Source organism: Mixophyes fleayi, chromosome 3 (genome assembly GCF_038048845.1).
Source record: "Mixophyes fleayi isolate aMixFle1 chromosome 3, aMixFle1.hap1, whole genome shotgun sequence".
NCBI classification, from domain to species: domain Eukaryota; kingdom Metazoa; phylum Chordata; class Amphibia; order Anura; family Limnodynastidae; genus Mixophyes; species Mixophyes fleayi.
The window spans coordinates 247199604-247214431 of record NC_134404.1 but is presented as its reverse complement, the minus strand read 5'-3'; the positions used below and the strand labels follow the sequence as shown (position 1 = coordinate 247214431).

General features: G+C 40.9%; 1 protein-coding gene across 5 annotated transcripts in view; it reads left to right on the top strand.

The window, feature by feature from the left end:
• The window catches only part of ARID1B (AT-rich interaction domain 1B), an 835793-nt gene that overhangs the window by 428408 nt on the left and 392557 nt on the right, over window positions 1-14828 (top strand). The gene's annotated exons all lie outside the window — the stretch shown is intronic.

Genomic DNA, 14828 nt, shown 5'->3' with positions numbered 1-14828 from the left:
ACCCGGGATATTGCAGGGGCGGCAGTATGAAAGTGGTAGACGTACACTTTTAAGTCTTGGGGCTGGATTTGCTAAACTGCGGGTTTGAAAAAGTGGAGATGTTGCCTATAGCAACCAATCAGATTCTAGCTGTCATTTTGTAGAATGTACTAAATAAATGACAACTGGAATCTGGTTGCTATAGGCAACATCTCCACTTTTTCAAATCCGCAGTTTAGTAAATATACCCCTTAATCTTACCAGAACAGTCCTGAATGTTCCCATTAGAAATACACTGCTTAATTTCCCAAATTCATGCTTCATGCTTCTGAGGAACCTCAAAATAGTAGGGACTATTAATACTGCTCTAATAAAGTATATTAATTGCATGATTTTTAATAATCTCAGAAGATGACTGGCTGGCATACATGAAGGGGGAAATTGTGATAAACTGATCACCAAATTAGTGGCATTTAAGCACTGTAACTGTTATACTATAGCACTCAAAGGGACTATAGAACAAACTTCAGGTTACATGGATATCATAATTATAGAAACCCTATTCTAAAGGCATTTTATTTCTCAAATAGTTGTAATGTTACTACCACCAATAAACAAAAAACCCTTAGGGGGATATTTAATTAGACAAACATACAGGCGATTTGTCTCCGGAACGGCTTTATAGACACCTTGCGTGTATTTTTTTTAGTGAAATACTCACTCATTTTTGTTTGCTCCCCATAGAGCTGCGAGCAAAAATGAGCGGATATTTTTACCGTGCTAATGGTAAAAATGTGAAACCGCTATGTTCTCAGGAACATTGCGGCTGATTGAATCGCCGCCTTAGTGTTCATTTAGGCAAGTGTTATCTCAGAATTTTCTCACACCATGTTATACATGAAATACCAACAGCAAAAAGCACTCTGGTAATGTATGAGGGGCATTGAACCCATTCTCTAGAAACCTCTGCTGTTCAGACGAATAGCAGCAGAAATCGTGGTTCATAGCAAAACTGGAAAACAGAGAATGCAGTTATTGGGCTCAATGATCAGGATGTGTATGGTATTTTTAGCGAGATGTGTTGCCATTGCATTCCTTTCATAGTGCAGCTTGAGCAAATTGTAGCCAAACACTCGTCTGTAAGACCTTCAAAAGAGATGGCTATGTGGGTTTTTTCGGGACAGCAATTCTCCACCTAGGTCTGCAAGGGCCTCCAACAGTAGATGTTTTCTAATTCTATTTTTTGGAGCACATGTGTTCGAATAATTGTCTGATTCATTCTAAAATATCTGCATGTTGCTAACTACATGTGATTCTGTGGAGAGACCTAAAAAATATTCACTAGATCATAGATGCGTTTACCTGATGTGGGCTTAAATCTATTTGCAGCATGGTGTGCTTTGGTACTATATCATACCTGACGACTTTTCACAGTGAAAATATATTTCTGCTTTTCACACTTATTTCCCCAAATGCAATCACCTTGTCTGAGTTAGTTATCTGGAGATAGTGTACTTGCCACCAATTCCTATGATGTTTGTTTTTGTTTTACAACATAGTGCCTACTATCATCATCATCATCATTTATTTATATAGTGCCAGCATATTCCGTAGCGCTTTACAATTGGGGACAAATACAGTAAGAAACAAGCTGGGTAAAACAGACAAAGAGGTGAGAGGGCCCTGCTCGCAAGCTTACAATCTATGGGACAATGGGAGTTTGATACATGAGGTTAAGTCTACATTTTGCATTTCGGCCCAGCAAGACTGAAAAGGTAAAAGTTATTTGTAAACTAAATGATCCCGTCACACAACAATGTTGGTCAGGGGGTAGTTGTCTTGTGTAAAATTGTGTAAAGGGTGGTAATAGGGTAATCTGGTGAGGTTAAGAGGGTGGTTGAGGAATATTATAAGCTTGTCTGAAGAGGTAGGTTTTCAGAGAACACTTGAAAGTTTGTAGACCAGAGGAGAGTCTTATTGTCCGAGGGAGTGAATTCCATAGAGTGGTTGCAGCCCGAAAAAAAGGCCTGTAACAGGGAATGGGAGGATGTAACGAGGGTGGATGAGAGGCGCAGATCTTGTGCAGAACGGAGTTGCCGAGTTGGGAGATATTTTGAGACAAAAGAGGAGATGTATGTTGGTACAGCTTTGTTGATGGCCTTGTAGGTTAGTAAAAGTATTTTATATTGGATTCGGTAGAAAACAGGCAACCAGTGTAGAGACATACAGAGTGATTCAGCAGAGGAATAACGATTTGCATGGAAAATCAATCTTTCCACTGCATGCAAAATAGATTGTAGGGGTTTGAGTCTGTTTTGGGAAAGACCAGTAAGGAGGGAATTGCAATAGTCAATGTGAGAGATAAGTGCATGAATTAAGGTTTTTGCAGTGTCTTGTGTAAGATATGTGCATATTCTGCAAATGTTTTTTAGATGTACATAACATGATTTAGATATAGAGTCAATGTGAGAAACAAAGGATAGTTCTGAGTCAAAGATCACACCTATGCAGCGAGCTTTAGAGGTGGGGTTTAAGGTCATGTTATCAACAGAGATAGAAATGTCAGGTATGCTCTTGTTGGTGTGTGGGAATATTATTAACTCTGTTTTAGAAAGATTGAGCTTGAGATGGCGAGAGGACATCCAAGATGAAATGCCAGAAAGACAGTCAGTTACACGGGGCAACACAGATGTCGAGAGATCAGGAGAGGATAGATAAATTTGGGTATCATCCGCATAGAGATGATGCTGAAATCTAAAGGAACTTATTAGATTTCCAAGAGAAGCAGTATAGATAGAGAACAGCAGAGAACCTAGCATTGAGCCTCACGGTACTCGAACTGATAAAGGAAGCGGAGCAGAGTTGGCCCCAGAGAAATTAACAGTGAAAGAGCGATTTGGAAGGTAGGATGAGAACCAGGATAGGACAGTGTCTTGAAGACCTAGGGATTGCAGTGTTTGTATGAGAAGAGAGTGGTCAACGGTGTCAAATGCAGCAGAGAGATCCAGGGGAACTAGGAGAGAGTAATGGCATTTAGTTTTAGCAGTGATCAGATCATTGACAACTGTAGTCAATGCAGTCTCTGTGGAGTGTTGAGAACGAAAGCCAGACTGAAGAGGATCCAACAGGTTGTTTGCGGAAAGGAAGCCTGTGAGGCAAGTGTAGGCAAGTCTCTCTAGACGCTTGGAGGGGCGCGGGAGCTGAGAGATGGGACGGTAATTTGAGAGAGAGTTTGGGTCGGAATCTTGTTTTTTTCAGAATAGGGGTAATCACTGCGTGCTTGAATAGTGATGGAATGCCAGTAGAGAGTGAGAGATTACAGATTTTAGTTAGAGGTGAAATGAGCACAGGAGACAGGGATCTACCAATTTGCGTGGAAACAGGATCAAGAGGACAGGAGGTAGAGTAGGAAGATAAGAAGAGAGTAGAAATTTCCTCTTCAAATGAAGAGAGGGTGTCAGAGGGTGGTGGAAAGGAATTGAGCGGATTGCTTGTCGAGGAAGAGGATACCATTTCTAGTCTGATCTTATTAATCTTGTCCTTGAAGTAGGAAGCAAGATCCTGGGCACTGATAGTAGACGGAGGGTTTGGAGTTGGAGGATTAAGAAGAGGTTTCAATGTTTAAAAAGGCATTGGGGTTAGAAGCCTGAGTATAGATAAGAGATTGGAAGTATGTTTGTTTTGCAGTGTCCAGACCATTTCAATAGGAGCGGTAGTTAGAAGTATATGGGAAGAAGTCATTAGAGGTACGAGATTTACGCCAGTGACGTTCTGCTTTACTGTATTGTGACGTTGCTGTATTGTGCCACGGCTGACATTAAAGTCGACGTGTAGTCTGAAGAGTCGCTGGAGCCACTTGATCAAGGGCTGTTGCTAAGGTTTGGTGAAATTGAAGTACTACCGTCTTAGGGGAGGAGAATGTAGAGATAGGGGAGAGAAGGTGCTGGATAGAGATGGAAAATTGTTGAAGATTAATAGAGTTAAGATTTCAGCGGGTATGAGGAGGCTTGGCAGAGTTAGACAGTAAAGAGGTTAGAGCATTGGGGGGTGAGCGTGTAGCTGATAAGGTGATGATCTGAGAGGGGGAAGGGTGTGTTAAGGAAATTAGAAACTGAACATAGTCTAGAGAAAACAAGATCAAGGCAATGGCCATCCTGATGAGTAGATAATTCAATCCACTGGGAGAGGTCAAATGAGGCTAGAGAGAGTAGTTTGGAAGCAGCTTTGGAAGGTGGGTTATCAATGGGGATGTTGAAATCACCCAAGATGAGTGTGGGGATGTCTGAAGATAAGAAGTGAGGGAGCCATGCAGAGAAATCCTCAATAAATTGTTGGTGTGCTCCAGGGGGCGCGATAGATAACTGCAACACGTAGAGAGAAAGGATTAAAAATGTGAATAGCATGTACTTCAAGAGATGTGAACACGAGTGATGGGACATTTGGTAGAACTGTGAATGTGCACTGTGGGGATAGAAGTAGTCCAACCCCACCTAATTGTCTGCTTTCAGATCTGGAGGTGTGGGTGAGATGGTGGCCACCATGTGAAAGGGCTGCAGGTGAGGCAGTGTCTTATTGCCTGAGCCATGTTTCTGTTATTGCCAGAAGGTTGAGGTTTTTTGAGAGGAAGAGGTCATGTATGGAGGTAAGTTTGTACTATATAGTAATCGAAAAAAAAAGAGTTTTTAATTTTATGTTGTTTATGCACTATGCTCACTGCAAGCAGCGTTTAGGTCTGGCCAGAGCATGAAACAAAATGTCAGTGGATATGGACATAAAGATCAACTATGTCTATAAAATGATAGTCTCCATATACGTTGTGGTTACTGTGTAGTTGAAGGGAGCTGAATGTTGATGTAGTGTCAACAGAAGTTCCATATTGGAGCCTCAGAATTTTTTTTTTTAGTGGGTACATAAGCAAAATGTTCTGCTCCTAAATGCTCTACTTCATTTTCAAGTCAAGTGAAATTTAGGTGCACAGCATTTTGCATATAGAGGTAATGTGGATATGTGCCATAAAATATCCACATTCCCTCAGATTGCACATTTCACTCTGACCTCCTCGCTCTTTCTACTACACATGCCCCCTACATGTCACTTATTTGTCTGCACATGCCACCCAAACTTCCAGATATTCCACACGGACCACTCCACATGATACCCACATACCACTCAATGCTGAAAGGGAGGGTCAGTCTTATTATCTGCTTTATAAAAAAGCAGAGAGTAAGTCAGAGTGGAGCACAGAACTGGGTGCCACAGATGAAGTCTCGCTGGCGCCCCACAGACCATAAGTTGCCCACCATTGTTCTTCAGTAATGCACAGCTGTCTCTTTCTCTGCTTGTCTAAAATTATTCACACACAGATGGTTCTGCTTTTACATTTTTAATTATCAGTGTAGCAAAATGTAAATAAATATCTGATGCTTAAGTGATTTGTTGATCATTAATAATGTTTGTCCAAAGAGACATTCCATTATAATAAATTGGTTACAAGTTGGTGTGATTTTCATTTTATTTTTATTCTCGGTCATATTCTGCCTACTAAAAGGTTTCTTCCCCCACACAACAGCTGTTGGATAGCATCTTGTAAATGCAGTTCCCTCCTACACACGGAGCCATGGAGTTGAGAACTGGCTAATCCAAATTATGTGCAAGCAAGTGTGTACTTATAAGCTTGTTGAGTGATCACCTTAGAGTTCTATGTTGATGACAAAGCAATTCTAGATACATTATATATAAGGATAAACCGTTTACAAATAGGCATCCATGGCTTTGGGTTGTTAAATATATAAAGTTCCTTTGCCCATTACTGGAACACATTTTGTAGGCTCACTTAACTGGTGTGCCGGTGTCAGCGGCGCACGGAGGATTGTCGGGGGGGGGGGGGGTTTCCCCCCGCCGTCCCCGTCCCCCCCCCCCCAAAAAAAACAACAACCCAGAGAGAGCTGCTGCGCATGCGCAGCAGCTCCGTTTCGCCAGCGCTGTCCTATACAGCAGCCGCGGCGCTGTCTAAGAAGCGTCTGCGGCGGTGCTGTATACAATACAGCACCGCCGCGGACGCTTCTTTGACAGCGCCGCGGCTGCTGTATAGGACAGTGGCCACTTAGTTAGCGCAGGGGGGGTTTCTAGAGACTCAGAAACCCCCCCTGTGTGCGCCACTGGGTGTCATATTTTTTTCACAGTAATGTGCATGTTTCAGTAAATTATAAAGTTCTCAGAAATTAAATAACCTGTAGTCAATCCGAGCATTAAAATTTGCACCACATACATTGATCCAGCCAACCGTTATAAATAGTTTCTTATTATTTATATTTATTATTTTTTCAATATTGGCAAAATATGCACTGCATTACAATAGAGTAAGCTGCCATATTGATTCCGTTGTTGAAGTTATATTAAGTAATGTCCTTCTGCTTTGACTAGGCCGCCTACTAACAAATTGTCTTGGAACCTTGTAGAATTCTTAGTATTATAAATGTGTAACATTTAAGCAAATATTCCCAGACATATTAGTATTCATATATTGATTTCAAGTTAAGTAATTAATTTGTATGGTCTATACACAATTGTATATATTTACAGCATTCAGGAAAATAATGTGTGTTTGAGATGAGCATGTAAATGATTTGTAAGCATTCCCTCTATTGCAATGTAATCTATTCCTTCAATTGATTAAAAAAAACATCTGTGCCTTTATTTTAATAGTGATCTTGATGACTTAAAATAAAATGTTTTTACTTTATTTGCAAATGTTATTTCCATAAGTTGTTTTAAATACTGTTTGCTGTGTAGTAAATATTATTTTTGCAGTGCCTATGACAAATTCAAGATTTGTGTCCTATTGTACATTTATAGACTGAACAATTAAATACAATTGTATGTGCTGACACAACTTGGATACAATTCATATTGCCATATACAGTATATTATGTCACATATATACACAGAAGAAATATACTTATTGCTACACCATTTGGTGATCATAGTATTGCTCAAAACAATTGCTGTTGTCTTGTTGGACTAAATGTAACTGATTCCTGCCCCCTTCTGCTAACTCATGTCACCCTGCACTCCTTGCAATCAACTGATGCAGTGCACACCGGTCGAATTGTGTTGGAGGTGGTAGGTTGAGTTAAATTAGAGACCAAGAGGAGATGTAAGAACCATATCTCTGCTGTCTTTTTTTTTAGGTAGTGCCACCTAAAATTGGGATTTCACCTATCCTCATGGGAGAAGCAGTCCTGACTCCTCCGTTAGCCGTGAGGTGTCTTTTGAAAAGCCACAAGACACCTTGCGGTGCATATGGGAGAGAAATCTCTGCTCATTTCTCCTCGCACCCCCTATAGGTGTAAGGGATAATGAGCTTTTCTACCTTAATTGCCAGCAATGTACGTAGAGTGATGTCCATTGCTAGCAATCGAATCTCATCCAATAAATCTTGAAAGACCTCTAAAACAAAAAATGCAAACTGTTTTAGCAGACTATGGGGGGTATTCAATTGTTCGTCCGGACCGCCGAAAAACTCGCGCTCTAAAACTATTACCGTTAATACGGTAATATTGCGCGTAAAAACCGTTCCTACGGTAATTTACTCGCTGAATTTCAGCTCGCAGCAAATTCATAATACAGCTGAAGCATGGGTTAAGGACATTGTGCATCGTACATGGCACAATCACATTCACTATGTAGGAGAGTTTGGTGGAGTTCCAGCACACATTCCTTACGTTGTCATGCTTTAGATGTCACCGATCTCCTGATCAAATCCAGCTCCTTCTGCATATAGAAGTTTAAGTAGATATTTTATAATGGGAGGCATTTTTTTTCCTTCCATTGTGCTTAAAGTGGCAGCTAAGACCAGTGCCGTAACTAGACATTTTAGTGCCCTGGGCGAGACATCTATGTGGGAGTGGCATTCGACAAGTGGGTGTGGCCAACCTAGTGTGTGGGTGTGGCTAGCACTTTACTGAAAGAATTCTGTTACACATATTTGCAAATATATATATATATATATATATATATATATATATACAGGGTCGGACTGGCCCGCCGGTGGACCGGACTATCCACCGGTAGGCCCCGACCCTGAATCGCTCCCCTCTTCGTTGGTGGGGGGAGCTAGAAACTTTAATAGTAAAAAAAAAAACAAAAAAAACTCACGTGACCGCAGCGCCGGCTCCGTTCGCACTGAATGCCGGGCGTGACGTCATCACGCCCGACGTTCAGTGAGGAGCGCCGGCAAGACAGAGGAGAAGAAAAGGAAGAAGCAGATAGAAAAGGTAAGTGATAGGGGAGCATGGAACAGAAATAGGAGTATGGAACAGAGAAGGGGGAACATGGAACAGAGAAGGGGGAGCATGGAACAGAAATAGGAGTATGGAACGGAGAAGGGGGAGCATGGAACAGAGAAGGGGGAGCATGGAACAGAGAAGGGGGAGCATGGAACAGAGAAGGGGGAACATGGAACAGAGAAGGGGGAGCATGGAACAGAAATAGGAGTATGGAACAGAGAAGGGGGAGCATGGAACAGAGAAGGGGGAGCATGGAACAGAGAAGGGGGAGCATGGAACAGAGAAGGGGGAGCATGGAACAGAAAGAGGAGCATGGCAGAGTAAAGGGGGAGCATGGCAGAGTGAAGGGGGAGCACAGACAGTATGGCAGTGTGTGAAGGGGAGCCAGGAGAAGGGTGGAGCAAAAGCAGCATGGAGGGTGCAGTGTGATTATAAGGAGGCACATCATGGTGATGAAGGGGCGCAGTAATGTGTGTGTGATGGCACAACGGGCTTGTGGCAATGTAATGTGTGTGTGGTAGGTGGTGGCTAAATAATGGGTGCTATTTTCTTTGTAGGGTGAAGATGGGGCAATTTAATTTTATAGTGGGGACTATTAATTTAAGATGGGGTGGTTTGGGCGCTATTAATTGAATGTGGGGCTCAGTTTGAGGAGCATGAGGCATATTTATTAAATGTGAATATGAATTATTTAATGGCAGTGACGGTTGCAGGAAATAGGTATATTTATTATATGTAAATGTGATTAATTTATTGCAGGGGCTGTCTGTTGGGAGGGAAATAGGTTTATTAAATGGGAATACTATTACGTTTATGTTGGGGCTGGAGGAAGTCCTAAGTATTAAATGTGGGTCCTATTGATTTAACGCCGGGGCTGGTTGGAATTTTCTAAATGTACCCATTATTTTTTACAAATAGGACCCCTCAACATTCCAGGATCCAGACAAGCCGCAGCTAAAGAAACCAGCAGCCACAGGTGGTGACAAGAACAGGTAGGACAGTCTGTCAAATGTTCTGAGTCTAGTGCAGGCTTGGCTAACCTGTAGCACTCCAGGTTTTGTGAAACTACAAGTCCCAGCATACCCTTCCAGCAATAGGCTGCTATATATTGGTAAAGCATGCTGAGTCTTGTAGTTTCACAACACCTGGAGTGCCACAGGTTAGTCAAGCCTGGTCTAGTGGGATAATCCCGATTTTTGGTGACTGTTCTGCCCAATCTAAGGTGCAGATCAAGACTGTACTCTTTATACACACTGCATTCTTTTCTTTATATACTACACTATTGTGCTAGCTGTCCTTTGTGGGCTGACCACTCCCCCTCTAGTGTCTGGTTTCGCCTCTTTGATGGTTGCCCACACCCCCTCTGGTGGGCCCCTAGCGTTGCTGTCCCCTGGTGCGCCCTTCATGCCCCAGTCCGACACTGTATATGTGTATGTGTATATATATATATATATATATATATATATATATATATATATATATATATATATACATACACACAGTGGTGGGATTGAAATAAATTAACAACCGGCTCTCTGCCCTAATGACCATTTAAAGCATGCAAAAAATATATAGCGAAAGGTATTCTAATATCTCATGCACTTAATACTCACATAAGAATGTGTCTGTCTGTTAGGGAATTTGGACTGTAAGCCCCAATGGGGCAGGAAGCATTACTATAGGATAACAAACAAAGCCTGTTAGAGCTTATTTTTAGAGCTTATTTTCAAGGGCCCCTATAAAGGATATAATTAAGATTAAATATTTTTTTTTTATTAAAAACAGGAGAGAGAGACTGAGACTGAGAGAGAGAGACTGAGAGAGAGAGACTGAGAGAGAGAGAGAGACTGAGACTGAGAGAGACTGAGAGAGAGTCTGAGACTGAGAGAGAGAGAGACTGAGAGAGAGAGAGACTGAGACTGACTATGAATTCATTTTCAGCTTGCACGGAGTTGGGGAAAAAGGAAAAATAAGCCTAAAGTGAACTTCGTGGACTGAGATACTATTATGATAACAACATTATTCACAACACTTAAGGAAAGCGCTACGTATCTCCATAGCTTACTTGGCTACACTGCGGAAGAACTGCACGCGATGCTTGCCATTCAGCCGGACAACGATGAATAAAAGTATGGAGTACATTTGTCAGAAGCACACAATTGTACTGTTAAAAAGACCAAACACCCAAAAATGAGCCTTTACAAAAGGAAGACGGCGTGAATTTGACAGAGAACAAAAAACAATGTTATTTACCGTCCTATACGGCGATGTGCCTTTAACTTCTGCAGTGGAACGCATGTGCGTGTGTTCCAAATGCCGAGCTTCCTGTCTATGGAACGCACATGCGTTCCACTGCGGAAGTCAAAGGCTTTTCTTTTCACTGACAAAAGAGCTAGGTAGCGGGCGGCTGCTGCGCCCATTTGGGGCTTGCGCCCTGGGCGACGGCACCGCCCGCACCACCCTAGTTACAGCTCTGGCTAAGACCTCGGCACAGAAGCATTGATTTTAACGCACAGCTTTTGATGTTGATGGTCCAAAACATCTAAGCGCATAAACCTGTAGACATACTTTCTGATATGCTTACTATTTCACTTTGCATCAATTGCAATGTTCCCTGCAGCATCCAAAGTGTTAATGATCTGTAAAATACAATGGAGCTCTATGGGAACGCTTATGTGAGTACCCAATACACTTTGCTTCAAGGACACTTTAAGACACATTAGTGAATGCACTTATAATGCTTAGGTGCATAATCAATTAGAATTTGCGGCTGCACGGGTCCCGGTACCACAACATTGCGGATTTCTGTGCGCACTCCATAGGGCTGTGCACAGAAATTTGCGATGTTGTGGTACCGTAATGGCGTAGTCGCGGCCGCGAATACTATTTGAATATGCCCCTTAAAGTCAAGACAAAGTAAAAGGATATGTATATTCTTACAACTAGCATTGCTTTTCAACACCAATCGGTATTAGCCCTTATAGGGCCCAAATAGAGGATGAAAGCGTGCAATGAGGTAAATATCAACGTTGCACTCAAGGAAAAACATGTTAGTGTCTTTTCTGTATGGGACCTTTGTGAATGCTTCCGGGTACTGTTAAGTGTTTAATTTTATGTTACTGGAGGCACTAATCAGTAGTTGTAATGCCTATCCAAAATGGTGGTTTAATATGGTATTGATTTTTTTTTTTATATAATTAATACTACAGTGCCTAACCACTTTATATTTATTTGAGCAAACAATGTAGGGAAGATGTAGGGCCCCAGGTGTGTGTCCCTTTAAAGACCAGTGACGTAGCAGGTGCGTCTTAAATGATAATGCGCAATACAAGGATTCGGGGCTCTGCCTTCTGGCTTAAAAAAGGAAAACATTTAATTTGTTGTGTAGTCCCATGCATACTTAGCCCTAAACATTTAGTCCTAAAGCACACAGCGAGCTAACTGAAACTTCTCGTTCTCTGCGGGAGTTCTTGAAATATGCCTGATGCTTTCCAGCTTTGAAAGTTATTTGTAACCCTGCTGTTGTGTGTGCTTGTAAGCTGTACTGTGATGCAATTGGCTTAATCATTACTATTATGTGGCGTTGTATGAAGTGAATTCAGTCTTGCAATTTGTCATGAAATAAATAGCAGCAAGATTTCAAACGTGTGGGCTCCATTCAGGATTAGAAAGGAGAGAACCTTTTAAATGCATAAGTGGTATATTTTCTTCCAGTCTGGTAAGGAATTGCAATTCATTTCTGTGCAACTTAAACTGTGCTGAATAGCCGAGTCTGTGGAGTCTTTTGTTCTGTTATTAGGACATGTTAATCTTTCTGTGAGGTCATACAGGATCAGAATTCACCATGGTTCACATTTCTTTTTAGTGGGAAAGGCGAAAAAAAGTGGCTTGTTGTTGTTCATTCCATTATCTTTTTGATTGAAACCTGATGCAAATTAGGTTAAGTACCAGCTATATCTTACTGTGCCATTAAAGACCTGTTCTTTATTGAGGGCAGCTATATCCAAATAAGGAAAACATGAAGTAAATACATTCACAATACAGCAATATATCCATTTAGATATGCATCTGTGTGCATCTTCCGTTTCTGCCATCTGCTGGCTGTTTGCAATTGAAATTAATTTGAAGATTATCTATTGAGAGAAAGCGAGCCATTGCATGGCTTACATAGTGAAAAGCTAAGGTATTCTACCATTACGTTGCTTTTTCACTATTTAAGTCTTGAGAGTGCAGTCCTCTTTATCATTATTTGCAATTTGATTTCCAGGTCATTTAGCATTTTGATTGTGTTTGAAATAATTTTATGTATCATTGATCAGTGAAGGTGGAATCTTTACATACAGTTTTTGGAGTTTGCAGAAGGTATCAAACCACAAACCAGCACTGGCACGTGACTGGCCTCTTTTAAACAGAATGTAGTGTGTAAAAAGTAGAATGTTCTTTTAAACAATAAAAATATTATCATCATATAAATTGCATGTTAGTATATATTCTGTAAAGGCCAGGGTTTCACTGAAACCTGAAACCTTTACTACGTCACACCCTGTTAGAATTCCGAAAATGCTTAAAATGAAAAAAAAAAAGATACATATTCATCATCATCAGCTATTTATATAGTGCCACTAATTCTGCCGAGCTGTAGAGAGAACTCACAATCTCCCCTGCCCCATTGGAGCTTACAGTCTAAATTCCCTAACACACACAGACAGAGACTAGGGTCAATTTGATAGCAACCAATTAACCTCATAGTATGTTTTTGGGATTAGGGAGGAAACTGGAGCACTCAGAGGAAACCCACGCAGACACTGGGAGAACATACAAACTCCACACAGATAAGGCCATGGTCGGGAATCAAACTCATGACCCCAGTGCTGTGAGGCAGCAGTGCTAACCACTAAGCCACCATGCTGCCCATGATGTCTGGAGGATATAACATACATATTGCATTTTGTCTTAAACAGTTATAAATGAGAACAATAAATCACACCAAAAAATGTGCCACTAACTGTGTAGCGTGTGCACAGGTAAAAATATCAATCAAAATAGTTCACTATGGTAACATAATTCTATCAGTGGTTGTTGGTATCTACAAAGTTACCTCTACAGAATCCCAGGTGACATAGGGATGTAACAGTTCTATTTCTGTATAAGAGAGTTACTTGCTGACTCAGGTTGATGAGTAGAGCTGAGTTGAGGTTGAAAGCCTCATCAGTCATGCTGTGAATTAAACACACTGTCTACACTACATTTGCATATTCTGTCTAAGTGATGGTCATTTGGATAAATGTAGTAGATTGCCTTTTTTATGGTTTATTGTCAGAGGGAAAAGATGCTGTAAATATTCTAAATAGATTTTATTTACTTTTTTACATGGAACCAAAGGCCATGATCGAGTTAATTATAGAAACTTCGAACACTCTTGTAGTATTTTTGTAAAACATTTTCTTGCACATTAGTAAAATAAATGGATAAACAGCCTAAGTTCCAGATGAGCATCCGACTTATTTTCAAATATGCCTTCTTTTGTTGTTGATGTGCTATTTATATAATTCATTGTGCCCAGTGTCAATCTCCAAAACACTTCTATGGGTTGATTTTTAAACCTTTTTAACCCTTTACCCCTACAGTACTATTCATATGTACCCAGAAGCTTCCCTGGGTGATGGGATTTTTCGGCTTTGCATTTAATATTTTAGAAACAAAGCATTTAGAGCTCTTTCTACTGAATGAAAACAAGTGTAGACCTATGTTAAATATACAAAAATTATTGGTTAGTATTTTATTATACTGTTATGATTTATCCATAGGGTGCATTGCTCCGTTGGATTCTGTGAAAACTATTCTATTTACGTTGACTAGACAGCTCTTAATTTATACCACTTTCATACTGCCGCCCTGCAATATCCCGGGTTTTTGAAGGCGGGTTTTTGCAGAGGCTCGGAGTGTCCCAGCTCAGAAACACCATTCATACTGCACCTCAGACCCGGGAATTTCCCGGGTTGACCCCATTCATACTGCAGAAGTCTGTGCACTGGCAATTTGTGGGAGTCATCACCAGAGCACTTTTCATTGGCTGAAAGCTGGAATATGAAAAAGGGAAAAAAAATAAAATATATCTCTCTCTCTCCCGGGTTGTACCATTCATAGTGCAGGCAACCCGGTGCGACCCAGGAATTACCCCTCGATAAATCCCGGGTTGAAAACCCAGGTTTTTAGACCCAGGATTTTTCACTTGTACCATTCATACTGCACCAAGACCCGGGTCGTTTGAGTTCGCCCCGGTAAAAACCCGGGATTTTGGTGCAGTATGAATGGGGTATTACTTGTTAAATGCCAATATGGGAAAGAGGATTTTTCTCACTATCTTCTATATTTTACTCAACATTTCTGGAAAAATACTGGGAAAAGAATAATGCTTATGTGGAGGATATTATCAGAGAGTTGATTCAGTGATCCAGGCAGGGAACCCTATTGATCCATGTTCTCATAGACTATAGCCCTTATGTCCACATATTAAAATATATACTATTGCTTGCACATAAAAGACAGTATAAACACAGA